Source organism: Lolium perenne, chromosome 5 (genome assembly GCF_019359855.2).
Source record: "Lolium perenne isolate Kyuss_39 chromosome 5, Kyuss_2.0, whole genome shotgun sequence".
Classification (NCBI taxonomy): Eukaryota; Viridiplantae; Streptophyta; class Magnoliopsida; order Poales; family Poaceae; genus Lolium; species Lolium perenne.
In genome coordinates, this window is record NC_067248.2 from 128790132 (window position 1) to 128808738 (window position 18607).

Here is an 18607-nt window from a genome sequence, read left to right on the forward strand (position 1 = left end):
CAACTTACATAACGCTTCGATCCATCATACAAGACCGGAGGAAGTTATGTTAGTAACAAAATTTACAGGATAATACTAGCATTCAGCTAATTGTTTTCAAAATAATTCAGTTTCATAGAAAACCAGGGTCATACATTTGCTGTGTGTCTTGAGCAAAACTCAGACAGAGCAATTAAGTGAAAACAAAAGTACTGCAGCAGAAAGAACAGCCATCTTTACCATTAGCCATGCTATCTGCGAATCGGCAAAACCCAAAGAATTATCTTCTCACTAGAGTTAGATTTAATACATTCATTAGTATATATGTGAACATATGTAACCCCGCATCACATCATCAAAGATTCAGACATCAACAAACACCTAACATGGTCAGATATAGTAGAATGCACTTGTTACAGTACTCTGTCAACAACAGAAACTGCACAAATTGTTCACCGACAGCGGTCAACCCCACCTTTGAAGACTACAATCTGGTGCAGTAAGATCAAGGTAGTCCCACAAATATACACATGATTTGTCAACATAACCAAAAAGCAACAACGAAGAAGCTTGATTGTCCAAAAAATCGATCAACAATACCTCTGTGTTCCTTCACCTCATTCATGTCTCCTCTGGAATGCCCCTACAAATCTGATTAGTTCCAAAAGCCAGGGATAAAGGGCCGATTCACACGGAGCAAGACTGACTCATCTCCAATCGGACGCTAAAATACCAGCACGTGAATCAATTTCATTTGCATAGGGGGCTCGACCAAGAATGACAGAGGGAAAACTAATCAGAGATGAATACTGGCACCGGTGTTGGCTGCTCCACGCGTCTTGGCTGTTCCTGCCTCTTGCCAGCCCCTCACTGAATAGCTCTCTTGCATACTGCCTGGGCATCCCAATCCCTGATCCCTCACCCTAAACTCTCCGGCGGTCCGGACCCTTCTGATGCTCCGCTAGGAGCAGCACAATGATGCCGGCTGCAGATCCTATTAGCGTGAGAACTCAACATAACAAAAGGAAATACACGCGCGGGCCCCCAGTTTCAGATGCTCAACCCTAATAAAATCGGTGAAAGAAAAAAATAAACCTACAGCACCTCCCCGCCCGCCAATCTCCTGAATAGGCTTTCCTCCTCACTAACCGTCACCCGGTTCAGAAACTAGACACGCATAGACAGAGCCAGCAAAACGGGCATGGAAAACATTAATGGGTTTGCATCAAACTGACAACTGAAACGGCCTTGACAAGAACAGAAGACAGCACGAATCTTGAGGATAGATCGTGCAGGCAGAAAAATGACTGCATCAACTGAAAAACAGCTGTAAAAGATAGCAAAACTGTTGAAGTACTATTCAGCAGTAGAATTTCAGAATATTTGAACTTTTGTCTGCAGAACGTGGACGTGAGCAAGACCTGTCAGCAAGACTAACAAGGACAAAATGTCGTTTCAGTGGAAGAAAAACAAGAACAGAATGTTCATTCATCCCAACTAAAGTAGTTGGCATGCTCTTATCTAGTTGACATCCATCATATCCATGCCAGTCTATATGTGTCATTTGCCACTCACCATCTGAATTAGTTGCCCATGTCTGGCCTGCAACACATGTATGGAGAACCATAAGCAATAAAACACTTGAAGCATAATCCAAAACATTGGAAAACGATTTCTTTGCTGTCTGATGCAGTTTCAAACAGATTAGGGAAAGAAAGTCTATTCAGAAGCTCAATTTCTTTCCACTGTACTAATGTTGATAACTTGCAGTGCACTAACTAACATCTATGGGAAAAATAGAGCCTACTGTACCACATTAAAAGGACAAGGATCATACTGTAATATATCTTATACAAACTAAAACCAGAAGAAATACTAATACTAGGCATATAGAAAAAAAAATGTGTGGTACCTTTTCAAGATAATTCTACATTCTGCTGATATTGCCTTAACCACTTTCATTTCATCTAGCGCCTTTGAGATGGTTTCAGCGCAGCTGCTAGTGCTCCGCAGCAACAGGACACGCTGAAGGGATTTAGCACCTCTCATTACTGCAATTATAAGATCTGTTTCTGCATCTCCACCTAGAAAGGACTCAAGCTGCAAGCACCGAAGATGGTGCTTAACACAGTACGTATCCCTCAGGTTACCAAATGAGGCATCGGATGCAATCTCTGCTAATTCATTCAACTCTAACTCATCCATCCTCTGTTGAATAATAATAGAACAATTAGTATAAACAGAAACCGCAGAATTGTTGAAAGGAAATACTTTGTTTTAGTTGAAACAGAAGGACTTATCATCATCTAACAGTGTATGTATTACACGGTCCATCTTGCCCTTCTATACTATTATCGAAACAGGCACTATACTCTGCAACCAATTGATTCAAAAGGAAAGAATTTTGTCATCAGCTCTATGTTTTTAATTACCTTTCCCTTCAATGGAACAGTAAGCAATGCAGCAAGTAAAGTATTCTGAAGCAGACAAATGCATAAGTTGAGTCCAGAAAAATCAGAAATTACCATCACTCTAAGAGTTTCCAGCATGGGGGTAAATTCTAATATTTTCGACAGTCTGCATCTCTGTGCCTTCTCGAAGAAGTTGATACCAATATGGAGCAAGATCAGGCTTTTGAACATGCTGTCCGTCTGCAGCAGTACAAACAACATCATTAGAGTTTGGATATTTACTACTTAAAAGGGATAAGGTAGTGAAATCTAATGGAATATCATTCTATAGCAGTGATTAAGGTCGTGAACTAGAAGAAGCTACATGAGTTTTTTTCATCTTTAGTTTCTGGTCAGTAATAAGCTACACCTTCTCTTGCTTTTTCCAGTTATCATGTACCTGCTTGACTGCTCAGTTATCTCTTGAGGGTAAAAATGATTGTTTATCATAAACTAAGATCTGGTTGGCAGATATAATACAAAATTCACCATACCTCTGAAAATTGGTGGTATGGTAGCATAATCCAGTGAAGCTCTTCCAAAGAATTCCCCCATCAATTTTAAGGTAGACATGAGACTTCTTTGGAGAAATTGATGCAACAAGGACACTTAGCCGTGGAGCAGACTCAATAATCAGGCTTGATGCCTCACAAGATGTAGCTTGCAAGATTCGCAAGCTATTAGAACAGATTCTTATGTTCACAAGTGAAAAGCTGATGTGGAGCTCCTCCAAGACAGGCCAATAGTTCACTACTTCATAGAGACAGCTCTCAGTGAAACTACAGCACATAAGCCTGAGGACTTTGAGCGAAAGACGAAAGGATACACCTTCGATGGAAGTGATGGAAAAAAATCCAATTGACAATTTCTCAGTACTGTGCATTTCAAGAACGGGAAACGATGTCCTGGGTGAGCATGCAATGTTTACTACGATGACCTCATTAACTGACTTGCTCCTGAGAATTCTCATCCACTGCAGTAGCTGATCACTAGACCACTCTGAGGAATCCAATCTGAAATACTCAATGGGGCCAGGATGCGAATTGAGTACTGCTGTCACTTCATGGCTGAAATTGGGCGTACCATCCAGTGGAGGACATTCGTTCCTCCCTCTACTCTTGAGGTATTGCAGTGGCCCAATGAACTCTCTGTCATGCAGTATGAGCGGTTTCACAATCCACATATCGAACCAGAAAGAGGATACAGGGAAACCATAGATGTAGAGATCAAGGTACTGATTGTAGACATTATGAGCAGATATCCCATCCTCTTCTGATGATGTTGCTACTGTGACACCCTCCAATGCTGAAAGACCCTTCTGAATGCCAACAGCTGCAGACGACTTGAACTGATCAGATTGGGGATCCTCTCTTGGCGCAGGCCCCTTCTGAAGAATCCTCTCAGTACTGGAAGATGACTGTTGAGACGGCCTGCCCCCTCCCGACTCCATGGGTATGCTCTCCGCTGGTGGAACCATCGCCGAGGCCTTGGCCCTCGTCATGAGGGGCTCCACCGGTATGCTCTCCGCTGGTGGAACCATCGCCGAGGCCTTGGCCCTCGTCATGAGGGGCTCCACCGGTATGCTCTCCGCTGGTGGAACCATCGCCGAGGCCTTGGCCCTCGTCATGAGGGGCTCCACGGGTACCCCGCTCCCTATTGGCGCCACACGAGCAGCCGTAGCACTCTTCGTTGTCCTGGCCGGCTGTGAGGTCGCCGCGGCCTCCACTGGATGCGGATTCTTCATCCTCGTCCAGGGTCTGCACCTCGCACAAGTAGCCTCTTCCTCGGGCAACCCATCACAGCGAACCGAGGTCTCGGCTGAAAGCTTCCTCCCTTCCGCCGCCGCCGCCGCCGCCGCCGCCGCCGCCTTCACCGCCTGCGACGTCACGGATTTTGTCCAGATCGGGGGCGCCTCCTTTTCTCGTTCCGCCACGAGCGCCGTAGGTTTGGCTTCATCCGCCACCATCCTGGCGCTTGGAGCGTCACCCAGCATACATAGGATGTGGTGGATGAGCGCGGGTCTCCTCTCCAACGCCGGCGTCGTCTCCATGGCGCCGGCGAATTAGGGTTTTGGCTTGAGATGCCGGGGTGGAGAGGCCGGGTGGAGGATTTGTTTCCGTTGCTCTGGTCTGGAGGGAATTTTTGTTTCTTTTCTTTCTTTTGAGCGAGCAAAGGAGGTTTTCGACAGCAAAGAAAAGGCCTAGAGGAGCCTACTGGCTTATATTTGCCTCTCAATGCGGCACAACACGCTGCGCCGCCTCAAGGAGCTTCTAATGGGCTGCTGGGTTTTTCTTTCGCAATTTCTAGCGAGCAGTAGGCCGCAACTAGTATGTTTTCTTCTTTTTTTTTCGTTTTTTCCTTTGTTTTGTATTTGTGTTTACTAGAAAAAAAAATGCTTGTTTGTAGCACCGGGAGTGAATACGTTAACTTTTAGGTGGAGATTCAAAACTACATGTCTTAATCTTGGCTGTCAATCTGTATATCTCGGGTTACATAAGAGCATCTCCAGCCGCGTCCCCCAAAGCGTCCCCCAAAGGGATTTAGGGCGCCTTGGGACAAAAAAGCCCGTTCGAAGCCCGCGTCCCCCAAAGCCCATTTTTGTCCGGCGCGCCCCATACGGTGTCCGGCGCTCGAGCCCGTCCCCGTCCCACGGGGACACACCGGGGACGCCGGGACACAACGAGCGAGACGGGGAGGGGCGGGGCCGACTCGTCAGCGGCACAATAAATTTTTAACCTACCCGTCGCCGACCTCGCGACGAAAGTTATTGGCGGTGCAGTTCCCGCAGCGACGGTGCAGTTCCCGCGGCGGCGCGTCCGTCGCGCCCTAGCTACGCGTCTTGCGGCGTTAATGCGCGCCACCGCTCCACCTGCCTCCTCAGGCCTATAAAAGGGCCGCCTCTCATCGTCCCTCTCACACACAAACCCTAGCGCCTCTCTCCTAAACCCTAGCCGCCACCATCTCAACAAGACTCGACGCTATGTCCGGTAGAGGCGGAGGCCGACCTCGCGGCCGTGGTCGTGGTCGTGGCCGCGGCGAGGCGAGAACGCTCGCCGTCGCCTTCCACGCCGCCGGCTTCATCATCGTCGGAGATGGACGTGGAGCCGGACGTGCGGTTCGAGTTCGTCCTCGTCCTCAAGGGCGACCCGCGCGGCATCCAGAGGCTGCCGGACTCCTTCGCCGACTACGTCGCCGGTGACGATCGCCCGCGCACGATGCATCTGCGGGAGGCTGCGTGCAGCTACTACCGGTGGATCGTCGACGTGATCTACGATGCGCGCGGCAAGATGTACCTCAACATCGGCTGGGAGAAGTTCGCGCGGCACCACAGCCTCCAAGCCGGCTTCATCCTCCTGTTCTCCTACTTGGCGACGGGGACATGAGCGTCAAGGTCTTCGATGAGACGCGGTGCCGTCGGGACTACCACGGCGACAGCACCGACGAGGAGTGTGGTGACCCTGCATACCACTGCATGTTGTAGTATGCCAGTCGTTGATATAACATTCACGAAGTACCATTCCGCAAATATTACATCCCTCAGAGTAGTACAACGAACATAGCAGGTCCATAACTCATTCATGTATTATTACAACTCTCATACACATGTCATCTCGGAGCTCCTCTTGGGTCCTAAGAGGAATACTCCTGGGTTCGAGGCGAACCCAACATAGCTTACAATATAAGAGTCTCATTAAGTTATACATTTATTTCCTCGAGCAGCTAAATATTAAGAGTTCGGGCTGTTCGGTTACTACTACTAATGGATATCTCTAGGCTTGATCTCCACCGGAAGCCTCCCCGGATCCGTAGATGATGAGGTAGTCTACGCCTTCTATACCTCCAGAGAGGTCTGGTTCTTCATAGCCGATGATCTCGGCTCCTTCATTGTGGTCGTAATCCTCCTCCAGGACGATTCGGACAATCTAAGCATGGGATTTAAGAGTGGTATGAGTACGAGCGTACTCAACAAGTTCATTATAGATAAGAGGTGTTTAATGCTCTAGCTACAATACTCGCCCAGAAAGTCAAAGACCAATGCAAGTTTTGATAAACAGGTCTTCAAGAGACTGCTTTTACGCGAAAGAGCTATGTCAAGTCGGCCTTCACCGGTTTACTAGAACTTCATGGAGCTCCTTTCGGCCGCGTTCGCGATTCCTCATCCCGGAACAGGGAGTGACAGGTCACAGTTCTTTACACTCTGCAGAGGTGTGTTGCTTTACCCATAAGAGATCTTAACCTTGGTGCCAACCGGGCAGCTTTCCCGTCCACACTTCCTTCGGTGTGAGGCCCGGTATAAGGTCTAGCCAATCATGTTCCTCCGCTACCTCGAACACCCACCCTTTGTTGCATGCCCGACCACGGGTCCACGCCGGTCCCATTATTCCTGTAGATTTCAAGGTGGACCCCGACCACGACGACGATCTTGGGCTCTACCATACACTCCTACGCCGGTAGCTGCAACCCATCATAGACCGCAATACCGTGGGGACTTAGGACTCCCCAGCCTCACCGCTTGCTCCTTCGGGCGACAAGTGTACTACGGACTATGCCGTGGGGACTTAGGACTCCCCAGCCTCACCGCTTGCCCCCTTGGATTACAAGTGTACTACGGTAAAGCGCATCCGTTGATGAACGAGAGGTGGAAACACTTTTGACTATTCCGTCCCACTCCGGATCTTATGGTTAACACGGTTATTACGGCACAAGAATCACTGGCGACATTTGTTGTTTAATCCTAGATGGATATAAACCCGTGCAATGGAACCTCCACCATATCAACACATTCCATGGTTCCATTGCCCACCACATAGTCATATTCATAGTTATGAAAGTAGTGGTTTTGATTTTTATGCAATAGTGATAACCATAATACTTTGCAAGTAATTTGATAGAAATACTCAAATGACATGAGCAAGTGATGAACTTGCCTGAACACTGCAAAGTTTTGCAGTTGGATGGTGTGGACTGACCCTTGTCCTCTGTCTCTGAAAAATAGCATCATTGTCCGATAAGGGCAATGGTTAAAGAAGCAATTATTCATGCTTTCCATTTTTAGGGTTTGTTTCCCCCCTTTCCGATGTCTTATCATTTTATGTGAGAGGTATTTACTAAGAATAATTTGGAGGTTCTCTATTTAGGGTAAATACAACCTTGAAATATTGTCAAGGTGTTTTTTATAGTCCAAGTACATTAATGGACTTATTTTCTTTATTGAAAATAATATGTGTGATTTAAATCATTATTTAATTCATCAAATTAAGACTTATTCTTAATTATCTTCAAAAATTCTCTTTGATATTTTATTTGGATAGAGAATTTTATGCTGATTGATTTTCATATTTTTAATTATTTTTTTAGAGCCATATTCTATTTTCTAGAATTCTTTAAAGTACTCACTTAAATGGTATTTTGGAAAATGCCCAAATTGCCCTCGGGCCCACCTGTCAGGGTGAACCCGAGTGGGTTGGGCTCAACCCAGTTGGCCTGGTCCGGCCCACTCGGTCGCCCTCACTTCCCCTCTCTCTCTCCCTCACGAACTCTAATCCTTGGCTCTGGCGACGCGCGCGCCGCCGCCCCTTCGCCGAATTTTTCCGGCTGACTCCGGCCATCGCCGCCGGCGAGATGGGGTGCGTCTGAACCGCCGTTCTACGGCGCTTCAGATCCACCGCACCGATTTGCTCTTCGTCGCCTGTTCGTGTCGCCCCCAACCCTTCTGCTCGTCTGGCCGTGGGGATCCACGGCGATCTCGTCGCCGCCGACGTTCCTGAAGCTGTGGCGCCGCCGTGGCTTTGCCATCATGTGCGCGAGCTGCCGCGGCACCGCCATGGCACAGCTTGGCTGGCGCCGCCGTGCTTCGGCCCGTGCCGTGTGGCCGCCATGGCGCCACCGTTACGCTCGGCTCCAAGTAAGTGCGCCCCTCTTCTGCTCCTTCTTTGTGCTGTTCTTCTTCCTCTCGCTAGCTCTCTTCTTTGTCTTTGTGCTTACTGCCTAAGAAATTTGTTGTGCTCTTCTGCGACGCCATGGTGCCTGCTCTGTTTGTGCTAGGCTGGCATGCTATGCTGTCTTTGCTTTCTTTGTGTGAAATCCATGCTAATGTGCTGCTTGTGCTGCTTGTGCAATTCTTCTAAAGCTGTGTGCTTGCTTAAGCTTGCATTTCTTGCTTGAAACTATCTCTGTGACTCTGTTCTTGATGCTACTACTGCTAGATCCTCAAGTGTATTCAATTCCTTGCTCTGGCTTAATTACTGTGTGTAATTCTTGCCATTTGTGCAAGAGACAGTGTTGTTTGTGTGATGATTATTGGTTCTAGCTCATGGTAGGCTTGGCCTTGCTTAATTGTTGTTCATATACATCAATTCCTTGATGATATGCTTCTGGATACAATTATAAAAGTGGTTTATGTACTTGTTTGGTGATTCAATTGCTGCTTACTGTGGCTGTTTAATTTATATGATTCCTGTGTGATGCCAGTGATGCCCTAGCATGCCCTGGCATGCTCTAGCAAGCTGCTGATGATCCTGTGTTCATCAGTTGCTTGTTAAAAGCTGTGATGCTCCCTCTTGTGCCTTACTGGTGCACAATTTGAGCTGTGTGTGGGTTACAGATAAGTGCTGGTGTGTGCTGTTGTTGGCTTAAGCAACTGCTGTTGCTTGCAGTGACTCATTGGATCCACTGCAAGGCTCTGGTGTCTTGATTACTTATATAAATCATTTATCTGTGTAGCTTAGCAAGATTTATTTGATAAATGAGATGAACTGTTTCTGCAGTTATGATTCTTTAACTTGATTGACTTGAGCTAGAGGGATGCCAACCACTGGTTGGGTACCCTAGCTCATACTGAACCCTATTGGGTGATGATGTGATGTGCTGGCTTGGTGGCTTCATTGTTTTTGTGGTTGAGGTGGCCTCAACAGCATTTCTTGCTGTTCAGGAAGCTCCCACCCAAGTTGGCTTGATGTGTATGGACAAATGCTTTCTGGTTAAACCATATTTGGTTGCCAGATGCTTTTAATGTTGACAAACATGTATAGACACTTGATTGTCTATCTGTCTGATGGTTTAGCTGGCTATAGGTTGTCAAGTGAACTTGTGTAGCTGACTAGGGACTAAATCCATGTTGGATTTCTCTGATTGTGTCCCTGTGTGGACACAATCAGTGTTCCCTGGATAATTTCCTACTGGCTTTTTCTATGTTTGCTTGTACCAAATGGCTAGATAGCCATATGATGACACAAACAGGGCTTCCTACCCTTGTGGTGTGCTTGAGATCATGCCTGTGCAATTTATGAACAAAACCATCTGGTTTGTTCATGATGATGTGTATACCTCACTCCAGCTCCTAGAATTTGTGTTGGTGTAGAGGTTTTGCCGCTGGTTGATTTCTTGGCTTGCCCTGCTCCTCCTTGCAAGCTTGATGCTTGGTTATGTTCTGGTGATTTGGGAATAGGTGAGACAGCTCTGGCTGTTCACCTGTTCTTGGTGTTCTTGAGCTGTTCTTGCTATCTGGTGACTTACCCTGCTGCTGTGTCGATGGATGAGCTAGGGTTTCTTGTGGAAAAGGTTTTATATGCCTGGCCCTTGCTTCTCGGGTCGACAAGCCTTGCTGGCATGTGTTGGTGACTCCTCTCTGTCGTGTGTGTGTGTCTGCATGCACAAGGCACAGTGAGCTGCTAGGCTGTGTGTGTGCACATGCTTGGTATCTGGCTTGTGTCTTGGCTGAGAGATAGATCAGCTCGGCAGCTTTGATCATATCCCCTCCCTTTTCATTTAGTTTCTAACCTGCCAAGTGGCTATGCCACTTGGCATAACTTGTGTCTGTTGTGTTTATGTGCAGGTTCAAAATGATGATCAAATGGACAAGATGATCTTCAAGCTCAAGATTAGATGATATTCACATTGTAGTATTTAGGACAGATTCATACTTGTACTTTTCTTTTATCTTCTTTTTCTATTTATCCAAATTTGTGTAATGTGTTGTAATAATTCATTTATTTCAATTCTGAATATTGTAATTGACAATGTTTAATGTGTGATTATCAATAAAGCTCCCATTTTCCTTAATGAGCTTTACATAATTGTTGTATTACTTATAATCTTGATTATTGATAATTGTTTATGAAATTATCTCAAGTTTGAATTATGTGATAATCATTTGATGTTTGAATTTGAATTTCAAATTCAAATTTGGATTGAATTCAATCATACAACTTAGTTTAGAATTCAATCATGCAACTTAAGTTTGTGATGCAAACTCTCCACTCTCTTCTCAAAACCCTAGTTTAGTTGAATAAGGAACATGTTTGTCGCACTCTCAAAACCCTAACCCTGTAAGGTGTCGAGAGAGAAACTTGTCCCCCTTCGATGCAGTTTTTGTTTAAAAGCGCGAAATTTCCCCGTAAATTACAATGCAATGCACATCCCTTTCTAAAATCTACCCCTCGATCGTCTCTAAACCTGGGACATTACAGCCTTTCCCCCTTAAAGAAAACTTCGTCCCGAAGTTGTGGTTGTAATACCTGAAGAGTTCGGGGTATATTTTCCTCAGGTCTTCCTCCTTTTCCCAGGTAGCTTCCCTCTCGGGGTGATGCTTCCATTGTATCTTGCAGTATTTGATAGCTTTATTTCTGAGTTGTTTCCAGCTCTCCTCGAGAATCTTGGCTGGCTTCTCGATGTAAGTCAAGTCTGGTTGTAACTCGAGCTCTTCATGTGATCTTGGTTCATCGGGGTCTTCAGACACTTTCGGAGTTGCGACACATGGAATACATTGTGAACCTGAGATAACCTTCCCGGTAATTCCAATTCAAAGGCTAATCCTCGGTTTTGACTCAAAATCTTGAAAGGTCCTATGTATCTAGGACTGAGCTTTCCTTTTACTCCAAACCTCTGGAGTCCTTTCATCGGGCTTACCTTAAGATATACCATGTCTCCAACTCGTGGCTCCCATGTTCTCCTCTTCTGATCGGCATAACTCTTTTGCCGACTTTGGGCTATCTTGAGCCTATCTCTGATAATGTCAATGATTTGTTGCTTTTCCTGGACATAATCAGGATTAAACTCCTTGCTTGCTCCAGCTTCATACCAACATATCGGTGATCTACACTTCCTTCCATACAGAGCTTCAAACGGTGCCATCTTGATGCTGCTTTGATAGCTATTATTATATGAAAACTCTGCTAGTGGTAAGTGCTCCTCCCATGATCCTCCGAAGTCTAGGGCACAAGCCCTAAGCATATCCTCTAAGATCTGGTTGGTTCTCTCAGTTTGTCCACCTGTCTGGGGATGGTAAGCGGTACTATAGTCCAACTTGGATCCTAAAGCTTCGTGTAGTTGCTTCCAGAATGCTGATGTGAACACGGATCCTCGATCTGACACTATCTTCTTAGGCACTCCATGCTTACTCACGATCTCTTTGATGTAAAGATCGATGAGTTTCTCTCCTTTATCCTGCTGATTTACCGCTAAGAAGTGGGCGCTATTCGTCAACTGGTCCACAATTACCCATATCATGTCCTTCTTTTTATTGGTCATGGGTAGTCCGGTGATGAAATCCATCCCTATTTCCTCTCATTTCCACTCTGGAATAGGTAAACGTTGTAACTTTCCTGCTGGACTCTGGTGTTCAGCCTTCACTCTCTGGCAGGTATGGCATTCCGCCACATATTGTGCTATTTCTCTCTTCATGTTGCTCCACCAGAATAACTCCTTTAGATCCATGTACATCTTTGTACTTCCCGGATGAATGGAGTATGGTGTTTGATGAGCTTCCCGGAGTATTACTTCCTTAATTTCCGCAATATCCGGAACGCAAATTCTCTTCTGGAACCATAATGATCCAGATTCTCCGCGGTGAAATTCTGATGGTCTTCCTTCATCTATTCTTCTCATCTCCTCAACGATAAATGGATCATCCAGCTGACCCATCATTATCTCATTCTTTAGGTTGACATTTAACTCATCGGCTACTTGCAACGCCGATAATCCTTCATGTGCTTCCTTCTCCCAAAGTTGTATTTGGGCTTGACTTATTTCCTTCCTCAACTCCGGTGAGATTTCTTGTTCTACTCCGCCGATACTCTTCCTGCTCAAGGCATCTGCTACAACATTGGCCTTCCCTGGAGTGTAATTGATTGTCAGATCATAATCCTTGATTAGTTCAAGCCATCTTTTCTGCCTCATGTTGAGTTCCTTCTGAGTGAAGAAATATTTGAGACTCTTGTGATCTGTATAGAGCTCACACTTGGCTCCATAGAGAAAATGTCTCCAAGTTTTGAGTGCAAATACGACTGCTGCTAGCTCTAAATCATGTGTTGGATAATTCACTTCATCAGGTCTGAGTTGCCTCGATCCATAAGATATCACTTTCCTATCTTGCATGAGTACGCAACCCAATCCGTGCTTGGATGCGTCACAGTACACAGTGTAATCCTTGCCAACTTCCGGAACTGCTAACACCGGTGCCGTGGTGAGTTTCTCCTTTAGAGTTTGAAAACTCTTCTCACACTCCTCTGACCACACAAATGGTGTGTTCTTTCTTAACAGTTTCGTCATGGGTCCTGCTATCTTGGAGAATCCTTCAATGAATCTCCGATAATATCCTGCCATTCCTAGGAATCCTCGGATCTCCTTGACAGTCTTGGGTGCTTCCCATTCTAGAACTGCTGCTACCTTACTCGGGTTAACAGCTATTCCATCTTTACTAATAACATGACCAAGGAATTCCACTTGATCTAGCCAAAATTCACACTTGCTAAATTTGGCATAGAGTTGATGTTCCCTTAGTGTTTGCAACACTAACCTCAAATGTTCAGCATGTTCGGCCTTGTTCTTGGAATATATCAAGATATCATCGATGAATACGATGACAAACTTGTCTAGATATGGCATGAAGATCTTATTCATGAGATTCATGAATATTGCTGGGGCATTGGTTAATCCAAAAGGCACTACAAGATATTCATGATGTCCATACCTTGAGACAAAGGCAGTTTTCGGAATGTCTTCCTTCTTGATCTTTATCTGGTGATAACCGGATCTTAGATCAATCTTGGAAAAGACTCCCGCGCCTCTAACTTGATCAAATAGATCTTGTATTCTTGGAAGTGGATACTTGTTCTTTATTGTGACGTTGTTCAGATTCCTGTAATCTCCGCACATCCTTCTTCCTCCATCTCTTTTATCCACGAAGATTACAGGTGATCCCCATGGTGAAACACTTTCTTGAATAAATCCTTTCTGTTCCAAATCATCCAATTGCTCCTTAAGTTCTTTCAACTCCTTGGGCCCCATCTTGTATGGTGCCTTAGCAATCGGAGCTGTTCCTGGAATTAGGTCGATAGTGAATTCTACCTGTGCGAGCAGTGCCGCCCGCAACTCCGCCTTCCACTCCACACTCAACAGCAACAAGTAGGACAGGGAAGCACCGAGCACTTCCCCAGCACAGGCCCGCTCCTCTCCACGTAGCAGCGGGGGCCGCGCACACGTACGCGCCACGCCCCATCCGGCCGCACGGCGATCTTGCGAGCACCGCCGCATGCACAAGCAGACGGCGCAACGCCTCCTCCGGCTGAGGGCGTGCGCCCGACTCCGCTCGCCGCACCAAGGCTGACACCAAGGCCAACCGCACGCCACCCGTCTCCATCACCTCCGGCTCCGTCTTCAACTCTGGCTTGCGCCCCATCATGGCATTCGCGCTCCGGCTGCCCTCTGTTGCGCGTCTGGCTGCGCCCGCTCACAACAGCACATGCGCGTACGCACGCGTTAGCAGCTCCGTTCGCCCGCCCAGCTTGCCGCGCGTAGCTCCTGCCGGCTCGCAGCACTGCTCTCAGCATGCCGCTCCTGCTGGCTTCCGCTTCCATTTCCAGCGCCTCCACCTCGCCGGCCGCCGCCGACGCGCCCACACGCGCCCTCCTCTCCAATTCCAAGCAGCAGCAGCGCTGCTAGCCTCCTCCGGGTGCGCCTCAGCCACCGGCCGCCGGCGCCCACAGCGCCCCGACCGGCTTTGCAGCACCCTGCTCCCAATCGGGTCGCCGCCACCGCCGTTCCTCCTCGGCCTCGCCAGCTCCGCGTCCGACCTTGTCTCCCGCCAGCGGCCGCGTCTTCCTCCGACGCCCGCACCTCCAGCTCGACCTGCCTTGTCCGCCCAGCTTAGGCTGCTCCCACGCAAGCCCTCCGTGCACCGCTTGGCCGTCCACGCTTTGGGCAACTCCTACTCTGCACGCCTCCGACATCTCCCCCTCACACGGATCCAGATCTCTCTGCCACGGATCCACCCGCGTCTTCCTCCGACGGCCACACCTCCGGCTCGACCTGCCTTGTCCGGCTGCTGCCCCTTCCGGCCCAGCTCAGGTTGCTCCCACGCAAGCCCTCCGCGCGCCGCTTGGCCGGCCACGCCCTGGACAACTCCTACTCCGCGCGCCTACAACATCTCCCCCTCACACGGAGCCGGATCTCTCTACCACGGATCCACCTCCTCTTCTCTCCTTTCTAAACCAAATCGATCTTCACCCTCTTCTTTATCCCTGCGCGAGCAGCCGCCGATCTCAAGCAACTCACATCGTTGTGTGAGATGGCCGCAACCCACGCAGAGCACCTTATGCGGCCTCCCGCCGCCTGGATTTCTACATCTCAACGGTGGTTGTTGTGGTAGAAGGAAGAACTTGTTTGGTGCTTTTTGTGGCGGCTACAAGGAAGGAAACCTAGGCTCTGATACCATGTAGATTTTTAGCGAATGGGTTGGTTAGGTCACTCAGATCACCACTCTGTATTTATATTATCTGATCTAGGGTTCCAATACTACTGGATCTGGGCCTCCATGGTCTCACACGGGACACTTTGCTACTTGCTACTACAGTGCTACTACTCGACTCATGGTTCAACACTTAGCATGTTGGCATGCCAATAGAGTTACTTAGTATCTACTAACATGCACAACAACGACGATATCATACATATAGTGGAGGTTCCATGATTGTCACAATTTACGTTGGATCCTAAACTATGGATAGCTAGCCCTTGCACCGGGCAATATGTAATACTAGACCATAACAGCGCACGTTGCTGCGCCCGTCCATTTTTATGATAGAACTATAGAAATTTGAATATACATATAAAGATGAAATATAGAATTTATATTTTTGTCATCTGTCTCATATATTAATTAGTAGCCAATAACTAACCCACATCAAAGCAAGAGTTGCCACGCCCTTGCCTCTATCACAGGATATACATGATTATTAGTATTAAAAATTCAATTAGGAAATTCCAAGTAAATTACACTCGAAATAAATCTAACGTAAATGGGCAAATTGAGTTATATTGTGGCTTCTTTGTAAAATATATGTGTTGAGCCTATAGCAGCGCATTTGACAATAGTAAAGGAAGGGAATTAAATATTTCTAGATCTTCCGAATAATTTGAGGGCATAAAACATGCTATCAGATTTGCCCACTAAAGTTATACGAAAATATAACCATTTGAAATGAGAAGTACATGACCCTGGTTTATCAAACTTCACATATCCTTTCTTTTTTACAATTTAATTTATTTCATTGTGTTTGAATAATAGCATATATTTTGCGGTTCAAACAGAACCATATAGTTAGAATTTTCCAGTTCCTAATCCTGGGAGCATTGCTCAAAAAATTTCAGATTAGAAAAAAAACATATCTAGCTATGATATTGGGATAAATTGTGAACAACAACCAATTCTAGATACCTTGAGGAAGGAGTTGCGGGCATTTGTAATTTGTCTGCTTCTTTGGTGAATTCTCTTGCTTCTGCACCAGAAAAGATAAGCACTAAGATAATAAGACAGAATAGAACACTTCTGATGTAAAACTTGAATAATTTTCAAGTGCTCAAAATTTAGTATGAAACAAGTTATAAAACTTGTCAATAAGTGCATCAGTGATGTACAAGATTGGTTAGACTGAGAAACATGCAAGAGATCGAGATTTATTATGCACAGTTCATGTGCACTTTGATTGGAATACAATATAAATTTGTATGTTCCAACTTTCAAGTAAGATTATGCCTTCTCCAAGAGTTAACACTATCATATTTAATTAAGGACTTGAGTGGTTCATTTTTAAATGAAGGTGATCCATGAAGACCCAACATTTGTTTTGCGTATAAACATAACTAAGTAAACTTGTTCTGCCATCAAAATTTAATCAACACAAATAATATTTTGATAATTTATCGCCCTCTAAAAATTAAACTACAACAACATGTACTGATAACCTGGAGTCTGGCAAGAGGAATGTTTGTGCTTGCGGCTTGCCAATAGAACAAGCATAATCCCTTCCAGTAACAAGTGGCCATGAAGCAAGCAGAACCCCTTCCAAATGGATCAACGTTGAAGGAAATATAATTGAGATTTGCCTACCATCAACTGGCCACAAAGGAAGTTTAGAAAATTAGCAATGACACTGATAATAATAACTTAAATTTGGAGTCTGAAATATTCATTGGCGATTGAACCTTTTGTGTACCAAGAAGATGTACAAATTTGAAGATTAAATAATTTAACTTCAATCCCGCCTGGAGTACTTTCATCTCTCTCAAATACGGCTTGCCCATGCCATGGCATTCACAGATATCAGGAAGCTTGATCCACACAAACAAGTGGAAGTATGGTTCGGAAAAGTGCCTTCAGATACATCAACCAGGGAGAAACGGGAAAATGAGTACAGACGTCTGGATGAACTATCGTGAGGCGTTGCAAAGGAGCTCATCAGTCACCAACATCAGCTCGCGCCGAGTCGAAGAGGTCTGGTTGCCGAGCATCAGAGCAGGTGAAGGTCGGTGCCTGCAAGTAGTGAGGATCTAGTGGTCGACTGGTGATGCGGTCGGAAACAACGAAATCGATGGAGATGGACCTTTAACGTTACTGTTGTTGACCAAATTGTCCACCGGTCACGGCGTCCATGGGTGGAGCTCATCTTGCAGATGGGATAGGAACAAACGGCAGTGGCCATGCCATTCAGCAAAGAGGTAGGGGAGGGGGCAACCAGAAAGCCACGATGCAATATGGAAGAACGGAGGATGGAATAGAGTTATAGAGGGTCTCCACTACCGATATTTTCACTACAGGCTGCAGTTACGGGATGGAGAAATCTCACCTTCGCCGCCATTATTTTCTAGCTGTCAGCCGAAGGAAGCATTGAAGACGGAAGTTGCAGGGACGCCCTTCAAGACTGTAACGCGACGAGCGGAAGGCCCAACAATAATCACTCGTGGCCGCGTGGCCTGTTGCATTTCAGCCCGGTTTACCAAAAGACGCCGAGCTCGTTGTCGAGAGTAGAGGCCCCTCTACGTGGGCCAACAGGCACGAGCAGAGTCACGTAGTGTCGTAGTGGAGAAAACCGATCGGAAGATCTGAGACGTCCAGCTTCAAAATCGAATGGCTGATGGCATCAAATCGCTGTGGTTAGTCCTAGGGAGTTGAGTTTTACTGTTTACTAATGTACAGAGCTGATAGAAGAATTGGTTGGAAATTAAACCAAAAAATGTTGATTTATATAAACTACACGAGATCAACTCAATTTATTGTTAAGTATATAATTTTATGTTAGCTTCCATTTTGCAACACTTCAAAAAAACAAGTTGCATTTGCATGTATATCTAGACAGAAGCACTATCTTCTATTTTTTTAGATGCAATATAGCTAAACAAGAGAAGGCTGCAAGAATATAATGCATCTTACCCTCGCTGAATCACTGCCATCTTGTTGAAGTACCATCTGAGACATATGTACTCTAAAGGCTAGCATTCCTGGAATAATCTGTTCTAGAGAACAATTGCAGTCATCAAGAAGAATATGTACAGAGAAATAAGGCTATTCTTATTTCTTAAACTGTAAACTGACCAATGGTCATTCGGGCAAAAAATATGTTGATTACTTTTGCAGTGCAGTAACATTGGAAGACTCAAGATGGATCCACCCATATAGTCGCAGTTAAGTGTTGGTTTAAACTTTAAAGTATAACAATACTTGTTTACATATTTGTATAAAAACTGCATTACGCTTTGGTAATAAAGTAATCTAAGTTCATGCTCCTCTGGTTTCGCTCCAACCTTCGCTGTGTGCCTGTGTCCTCCCTTTGTTGCCAAGGACAGCGGCCAACAACTCGCACAACAAAGTTCTCTACGTAATGCCCACAAGAAAAAATATGTAC

General features: G+C 46.0%; 1 long non-coding RNA gene across 1 annotated transcript; it reads right to left on the reverse strand.

Annotated features, from left to right (window-relative positions):
• Positions 1 to 1316: 1316 nt before the first annotated feature.
• LOC127319712 (uncharacterized) lies at positions 1317 to 2619 on the reverse strand. The gene is made up of 2 exons (XR_011745989.1): positions 1892 to 2619; positions 1317 to 1581 (listed from the first exon to the last, which is right to left on the reverse strand). It is a non-coding gene; the product is annotated as an uncharacterized lncRNA (long non-coding RNA).
• Between the last annotated feature and the right edge of the window lie 15988 nt (positions 2620 to 18607).